Consider the following 8977-nt stretch of genomic DNA (forward strand, 5'->3'; position numbering starts at 1 on the left):
ATTACATTGGATCATAAAGATTAATATTTCAGAATTAGAGCTGGGTTTAGATCTACCTCTGATGTCATTTCTTCCCTCCCTCTCTTATTCGTTGTGTTCAAAACACATTGTTACTGTAAGCTTTGTGACTTTTGTCCTGAACAAAGTAATTTCTTCATTAGTAGTATAGGAAGACAGGATTTGGTCATCTGTAATGGAGATTTTGGTTTTTTTTTTGAGCTCTGAAGTTCTATTATCCTATACGTTCTGCTTGAAGCAATCACTCTTTAAATAATTCAACATCTATTCACTGATTATCTAGGTGTGAAGTGCTGAGTTACAAACAGCAGATATGGTAGACAGAATCTATGCTTCTATGAAATGAACAGATTTTTAAGAAGCAAGTAAAGCTCTGGAGAGGAGGAACAGGAATGTGGGTAAGTCGGGATTTCCTCATCACTTCTGGAGGAGTGGTGTCTTAGTCAGGGTTTCTATTCCTGCACTAACATCATGACCATGAAGCAAGTTGGGGAGGAAAGGGTTTATTCAGCTTACACTTCCACATGGCTGTTGATCACCAAAGGAAGTCAGGACTGGAACTCAAGCAGGTCAGGAAGCAGGAGCTGATGCAGAGGCCATGGAGGGATGTTCCTTACTGGCTTGCTTCCCCTGGCTTGCTCAGCCTGCTCTCTTATAGAACCCAAGACTTCCAGCCCAGGGATGGCACCACCCACAAGGGGTCCTACCCTCTTGATCACTAATTGAGAAAATGCCCCACAGCTGGATCTCATGGAGGCACTTCCCCAACTGAAGCTCCCTTCTCTGTGATAACTCCAGCCTGTGTCAAGTTGAGACACAAAACCAGCCAGTACAAGTGGCAAGCATTTCAGAGACATGCTTCTGAAGAAATGAAGTCAGTGCTTCACTAATACCTTCTTCCAGTCATAAGAACACAAAAAAGGCCAAGTAATATAAATAATACAGACTTATTTTTTATAGTTCTGGTGCTGGGCAGGGCTTTGTCTTTCCAAATGGTGTCTTATCACTATGTTCCCCCCACCCCCCAGGAGGAAGGACATAGCCCACGTAGAGAAAGACTAAATGCCTCCTGTCGACAGACAGAGCATCACAAGGATCCCATCTAACAAAGGATTCTGGGAAGTGCTATCCTCAGAGGCCCCGTCCCAGCCATAGAAAGGACATGGAGCTGAAATGCGTTGGGAACCCATGATCCTGTAATCTTGCTACCCCAGAACTCATAAATGTCTCTGTTCCCTACAGCCCAGGTCCTGTCTCAGTGTTAGGGAAAATCTGCCCTTGGCTTTTAAAAGCTTTCAAATTTTCCTCCAATTATGTCCTATCTTTAAGTAATCTACAGTAAATGCCCATGTCCATTAGAATCAATAATCAACAACAAAACAACAAACAAAACAACTAAACCCAAAATCCCGCGTTGTTCTTCCCTAATTGAGAACAGGTTTCTTAGAAGGAGAAGAGAAAATATTTACATTCGCTCCTTACACAAACATGGGAAGTAAGAATAGCAAAGAGGTTGCCCTTTGGAACAAAACAGACCTCTAACTGTGGCCACAGTGGTAATGCTGACTGGTAAGTTTAGCTAGGGCCCCCGTGGTGTGCTCAGAGGATCCCTGGGTCCTGAGGGGATGTGACCTTGACTGACAAGGGTGGCCATGTGATGTGAGGAGTCTGTGGGTGCTCAGGTAAGGGGAGGACTCTAGTTCAATGCCATCACAATGGTCCTTAGAAGAACACAGGAGGGTTGGACTCAGGTGTGAACACGGATGCAGGAGAGGTGTGTGGCCTGTGGAAACTGGTGGAGGCCAGAAAGCAGGTTCTCCCCCAAGCTTCCAGAGGAAAAAGATTTGCCAGCACAATGCCAGAAAGGTAAAAATACTAGTGGTAAAACACTATCCAGTGTCTTAAAGCCACCATTTGTGGCAATCTGTCGTGCCAACATTAGTAAACACATACTGATCATTTGCCATGTGTCTTAGTCAGGGTTTCTATTCCTGCACAAACATCATGACCAAGAAGCAAGTTGGGGAGGAAAGGGTTTATTCAGCTTAGACTTCCACATTGCTGTTGATCACCAAAGGAAGTCAGGACTGGAACTCAAGCAGGTCAGAAAGCAGGAGCTGATGCAGAGGCCATGGAGGGATGTTCCTTACTGGCTTGCTTCCCCTGGCTTGCTCAGCCTGCTCTCTTATAGAGCCCAAGACTTCCAGCCCAGGGATGGCACCACCCACAAGGGGCCCTACCCCCTTGATCACTAACTGAGAAAATGCCCCACAGCTGGATCTCATGGAGGCAATTCCCCAAGTGAAGCTCCCTTCTCTGTGATAACTCCAGCCTATGTCAAGTTGACACACAAAACCAGCCAGTACACCGTGTATGGTGGTTTGAAAAAGAGTGGCTTTCATAAGCTCCTATATTTGATTTTTTGAGACATGGCCCTGGCTGTTCTGGTTGGCTTTGAACTCAGAGATCTACCTGCCTCTGCCTCTTTTCTGTTTTCTTTTTTTAAGATTTATTTATTTTATATATATGACTACACTATAACTGTCTTCAGACACACCAGAAGAGGGTGTCAGATCCCATTACAGATGGTTGTGAGCCACCATGTGGTTGCGAGGAATTGAACTTAGTACCTCTGGAAGAGCAGTCAGTGTTCCTAACCGCTGAGCCATCTCTCCAGCCCCCAAGCTCCTATATTTGGATGCTTGGTCATTAGGGAGTGTTGCTGCTCGGCAGGGATTAGGAGGTGTGGCCTTGTTAGAGGAAGTGTGTCCCGGGTTCAAGCCAGGCCCAGAGTCTCTCTTCCTGCTGCCTATCTATGCAGGTGTAGATACAGCACCAAGTCTGCCTGTGTGACGCATGCTTCCTGCCATGATAATGGACTAAGCCTCTGAACCTGTATGCAGTTCCAGTTAGATGTTTAACTTATAGGAGTTGCTGCAGTCAGGGTGTCACTTCTCAGCAAAGGAACACCAGTTGACTAAGACATCCCAATTGAACTTTTCCCTTGGTTGGGGCTGGATGAGAACTATGCTTTTAACAACTGACTCACTCAGAATTCAATGAAGAGGAGATATTGTTTTTATTATACAAATGAGCGAAAGGAAGTTCAAAGAGGTGAAATGAGTGTGTTTTATGTACTGACAAGCACTTGTGTGGAGAGAAGCCTATGCTGAATAGCATTTGTTACTTTAAAATTTGTAAGAATGAGGAACAGAGGTAGAGTTAGCTTACTAGTACAGTCCTCAGCTGCCATGCATGACTTCCTGGATTCTACAAACAAACCAAGAGACTCATGATGAGTGTTTGAGGCTTACTAAGTAGAAGATACACTAAGTAAAGAGAAGGAAACAAACGCTAATGATTTCCAATCCTGTGCTGCAAAACGAGTAGGAGACCGAGCTTCTGCTGTTAACACAGGGACGTGAATTCACTGACCACAGCTCGGAAGAGAGTGGAAACCACAGCTCTGTGTCCTGCTTGAAATAATTGTGTTTCTTAATGTGCTCCTACCTCTAAGGATGTGGAGTCTAGCTTAGAATTTGTCTGAGTCACAAATTCAAGCAGTTTCTTCAAAGACCGTTCCCTCTTCCCAGAGAGCTGCAGCGGGTTTTCACCTGACAAAGACACACCCCACACTCCTGTTTCTGTGAAACATGCACTGCTGTGGGTATCCAAGAAGCACCCATCACAGGACTTCAGAGACGCTGAGCAAAGATCCTTCAGTCAGGCAGGGTCCACAGCACGGTAGGTTAGGGGACAAAACCTTTCAGAGATGGAGGAGGAACTCTAAAAGGCAAATACACATACACATATGGACACACCCACCCACACATATACATACTTGCACACATACATGCACACATATGCTTGTACACACAGAAAAGCAAGTCAAGAGTAGTAGTGAGGACTATTGTGTAGCTACCAATAATGCTACCATTTAGAAGTGAGCAGTTGTCAAGGGCTGGAGGAAACAGGGTTCTTCCTAGTGACAGTTAATGAAGTCAACTCCTGTGAAGGTTTTTGTAAATATCGACTAACATTGACACCTATCATATGACTTAGAAGTTTCTCTTTCAGCCTTTCCCCCACAATTACACTCTCACAGACACACACACATACACACCCCTAACAAAAATGCTTGTGTATTCCTGATAGCTTTTTTTTTCCCCTTTGGTTTTTCAAGACAGGGTTTCTCTGTGTAGTCCTGGCTGTCCTGGAACTCACTCTGTAGACCAGGCTGGCCTCAAACTCAGAAATCTGCCTGCCTCCACCTCTGCCTCTGCCTCCCAAGTGCTGGGATTAAAGGCGTGCCACCACTGCCTGGTGATAGCTTTCTTTATAATAATTTAAAGCAGAAACTATTCAAATATCTGTGAACTGTAGAGTGAAAAAAAAAAACCCCACAGCATGGTTTATTTTTTTTTAAATGGAATTCTGCACAGCAATAAACACCTTTGAACAATGACGTTCAGTCTGCAGCAGCAATCTGAGTGAGTGTCACAGAATTCTTGAACAGGTATGTTGAGCTGTACAAGAACTCAGAATCGCAATATTTTCATTCAGTCTCCTATGTGCAAATTTGCAAAGCTAACATCTGATGTTAGAAGTCAAAAGACAGGGAGCAAACAGACGCTGGTCGGCAGGATTCAACGGGGGTGGGAGTGTTTAGGGAGCTGGGGCGGATATCATCCCATTTCTTCAGCTCTATGTTGATTAAATAAGTGAGCTTATTAGTTTATAACTCAATGAATTATACAAGGAAGATCCATGTCCTTTTTCTGGACACTTACAGGAAAAGGTTAAGAAAAGAAGTAACCTGCGATGCTATAACATACAATATAGCTTTGGGGGCGGGGACTAAGACCATCCGTGCCCCTCAGAAGCTTCCAGCATCCCTGAAGCTACTGTGTAAACTCCGCAGAACAAGTAGCAGTACTTTTCGAATGTTACAGCAGGAACTGAGTCAGAGAAGGTGCAGAAAAGGAAATTTCCCCATGAGCAACATGTGGTGAAGAGATGGAGTGTAACACTCACGGTGGTAGGAATTGCCATCAAGTGATCTGTGAAGGAATTCACAGATGACCATGAAGTGGCAGAGCAGAATGGGGGTGGGGGGGCTACATGGTCTTTAGAAGGGTGTCCTGGGACTCAGACCCTAGGTGGTGTAGAAAATGTTATGGTGTATGTCTGTGCAGTCCTCACAGGCTCATGGCTTGAAGGATTGGTCTGTAGCTTGTGGTACAAGTTTGAAGGTTGTAGCGGTGTAAGAGGTGAGGCAGGCTTAACAGAAGCAGTTTCACTGGGTGGACCGTTCAACATTACATCCACTTCTGGCTTTGGTCTGCTCTGTCTCCTGAACTACTGGCTAGACCAACTCCATAATCTATACCACATTCTGCTCTTATAGTACCACTTAACCTCAAAACCCACTCTCCTCGTGTGTGGCTTCTCGCCTCCGGCTTAGGCACCTGTCATCTTTGCACTCCTTTTGGCCCCTGTGTTGTCTGCATTGATGACTTTTGTATTGCCAGTATCAAACACCTGATAAAATTAACCTGAGGGAGGGGAGATTATTTTGCCTCATTGTTTCAGGTAGTTCAGGATTGAGCCAGGACCAGAGATCAGGGACTCCTATGTTAGTCCAGCTTACTCATCTGAATGGGCTTCAGTTTGAGTAGACAGAGACGGTCAGACTTAGGGTTTGCCTTAATGCTTTGAGCTGGCCTGAAATTGCATATGTAGGAGTACAATGTACAGACCATTAGGAAGAGATGTGCTGTGAACCATCAGCATACAACACTGTGAGAGTCTGGGTAGTGGGAAGCGAATCCTGCTCTTCCAGGACTCGTGGAAAGCACTGAGCTTCGGGTACAAGGGATGCAGGAAGTCAGCCCTGGGGATGTGGGTGTCTGATGCAGAGGACTTTACACTCTTCCCCTTATGGGAAGGGCTGGGTTTTGTGCTTGATTACAGAATGTCACAACACATCTGGCTATTGATGAGAGTAGTTTGAAAGCTTTTGGCTTCTCTGTAAAGTATTATGGAAAAAATCCTGTTGCCATATGTAATACGTTTTGTTATGATAATTGTGACATCTGAACCAATTATCTTCCTTGTATTTCCTAGATGGTTTTCACATCTCTGAATGTTAAGTACCTCAAAGTTTAGGCAAACAACCCAGATGTGTCTCAACTTAAGGAAAAATGGTTCCTTTGTCCCAAAAGCTGACAGGGTCATTTCCCATGAGCTCATCCCAGTGCTTTAACTCCAACAAGAGGTTCAGAGCAGGCAGAGAATCCAGAAGGAAACATGGAAGTGTTAAGAGCCATTCCATTTTCTGCCCTGGCTTCTGCTCCAACTGATTCTCAGAATCATCTCTGGCAGTGCAATAACCACTCCTACCTGCTAGGAAATGAGTTTTGTGTCTACCCTATGCATGTGTTCCCAGAATGTTGCATTTGGTGGTGGTCTATGGGACATCATTAGGTTTAGATGAGGCCATACGGTTGGTGCTTCTGTGGTAAAATGGCATCCTTGTAAGAAGAGACTGGAGTTTGATCTTCTCTGCTTTTGAGAATACATGAGATTGTCATCAATTAATATAAATAATCCAGGAAGACACAGGCACTCAGGTCAAGATTGAGAAAAGGGGCTGGGCAGTGGTGCACACCTTTAATCCCAGCACTTGGGAGGCAGAGGCAGGTGGATTTCTGAGTTCGAGGCCAGCCTGGTCTACAGAGTGAGTTCCAGGACAGCCAGAGCTATACAGAAAAATCCTGTCTTGAAAAACAAACAAAACAAAACAAAACAAACAAAACAAAACAAAAAGATTGAGAAAAGGGGAAAATTACATAATAAAGAAATGACCAGGACATTTCTCCTAAAGATGATTCCCTCTCCTCAAATGACATTGTTATTTTGGCTTTTGGGGATAGGGTCTGCAGGTCTCAAACTTGGTCTGCACCCAAGAATGACTGTGAAATCATGATCTACCTGTCTCAACCTCCCAAGTGCTGGCTCCAAAAATACCTCTTTTCAGGTTTTTCTGACCTTTGAGAACTGTTTTCCATGATCAAAACATATTTTCCGTGCCGTCGGTCACACGGGAAAGGGTTAAGAGAGCTCAGGGAAAGGAGAATTGTTCTGGTTTTGAGTGTGCTTTGTCCAGGCCAAGTTCATGCTGAAATCAGATTGGTAACAAAGCATGCTGAAAGGTGGGTAGGTACAGGGAGAGACCTCCCTTCTGATGGGAAGGAAATCTCACTCTCTGGTGAAATTAGACTGGTGGGATGCCAAGTGGTTGTCATAAAGTCTGACTGCCCATGTTGTGTCTCTTCCTCACACATTCCCTCAATCATCAGCTTTCCAGCTTGAGCTGAGACTAGCAGGAGCTCCTTGTAGGAGCCATCTTAGTTTGTACGGCCATGCACCAAAATAAAAACCTTCCTTATCAATTATCTGGTCTCTTGCATTCCATTTCAGCAACAGAAAATGGATGAACGGTGATTGAAGATCAATGGTGATTGAAGAAAACACAAAGAGGAAGCCAAGTGGTGATAGTGGGTGAACAGTGAGAAAACCAGTGGAGACCTAAGAGATGAAAGGACCCTGTCACTAGTGGAGACATTGTTTGACACGACGGACAGACCATGGAAGATTGCAGGGTCACCAAAGGTCAGCAAGAGTGCCTCAAAAGATCACCACCCAAAGTTCGTAACCCCCCAACACTGGGTCTCATTAAAATGCTTTTTTACCTTGCTAAGGCCATATGAGCCTTCCTTTCTCTTCATCTCCCATTTCCAAGTCCATCATTTTCATTAGCTCTGCTTTTCATTAACCAAATAAAAAATTCAGTGTCTCCATTAGTGACAGGGCCCTTTCATTTCTTAGGTCACATTAAAAACATGACCTTGACTGTATTTTATTATTGCTGTTCACATCACATAATAGACAAATGCTGAACAGCAACCTTTTGATGTTCTACATTGTATTCGAGTGCTTTTACCCTTTGTGAGACACACAGACAGACACACATACATGCTTGCAGACACACAGACTTCCAAGCAAATGCAAGCCATTTTCACTTTTATATACATAAAGATCAGGATCTCCCACTCTTTAAAAATGTCCAGGTTACCGTTTACAAACTATTCCCCTTTTACTTATAATCCACATTTTCTTCTTTATATGAAATTAAATAATTTGTGTAAACTATAAATAGGAATCACACAGTTTGAATGGAACCCTGTCTTTTCTGAAGAGCATTTGTATATGCTTGAGCTATGTGTGAGCCAGCTTTCAATGCCCTTGTGCTATGGAAGGATTAAATTATAGCTTTGCAGTAGATTAGGTTTCTTTGTATTATTGTATTTACACATCTGGTTGGCCTTTTATGTGTTTTTCTCCATCCCATCTTATAACGTGATTAGGACATAACTCCTCCTCCATTGTATTTATAAGAGCCCATTGCAGTATGGATTTTAAAAGAAAAATTGAATACCTAAACCCAGTTGTTGCATTGTAATTCTGACTATGGAGCTATCTACCTACAGTGAGCTTTAAAAAGAAAGTGCAATTAAAGGCAGATTGCCATGAACAAAGAACTGTATTCTACCAACAGCAATAAGTAAACTTTGCCCACTCATGACCTGAGGTAGACCGTCTACGAGCTTTTTTTCTAGGACAACGTGGATGACCCCCCTCATCTTAGTACAACGTGTGATATACCAGGACACTCATAGATCACTCCTTTTGGCTTCACAAAGCCAATTCTTTTGTCTTCTGAAATTATGGTCATATAATCCTTGAATGTGCTGTTTGGCAAAAATAAAAAACTAAATAGAACCGAGCATGCTCTTTTGTTTGCTGGAAACTCTGCAATATGGAAAGTGTAATATTTAGTCTTAGCACTAAACAATAAGATGTCATTCAGCAGATAATAGCCTTTCCCGGTTCCCAG

General features: G+C 43.5%; 1 long non-coding RNA gene across 1 annotated transcript; it reads left to right on the forward strand.

The window, feature by feature from the left end:
• Positions 1-1779: 1779 nt before the first annotated feature.
• Positions 1780-7776, forward strand: LOC116085244. Its single transcript, XR_004116459.1, has 2 exons — positions 1780-1884; positions 7501-7776. It is a non-coding gene; the product is annotated as an uncharacterized LOC116085244 (long non-coding RNA).
• Positions 7777-8977: the final 1201 nt, after the last annotated feature.

This window comes from Mastomys coucha, unplaced genomic scaffold, assembly GCF_008632895.1.
Source record: "Mastomys coucha isolate ucsf_1 unplaced genomic scaffold, UCSF_Mcou_1 pScaffold9, whole genome shotgun sequence".
NCBI classification, from domain to species: Eukaryota; Metazoa; Chordata; class Mammalia; order Rodentia; family Muridae; genus Mastomys; species Mastomys coucha.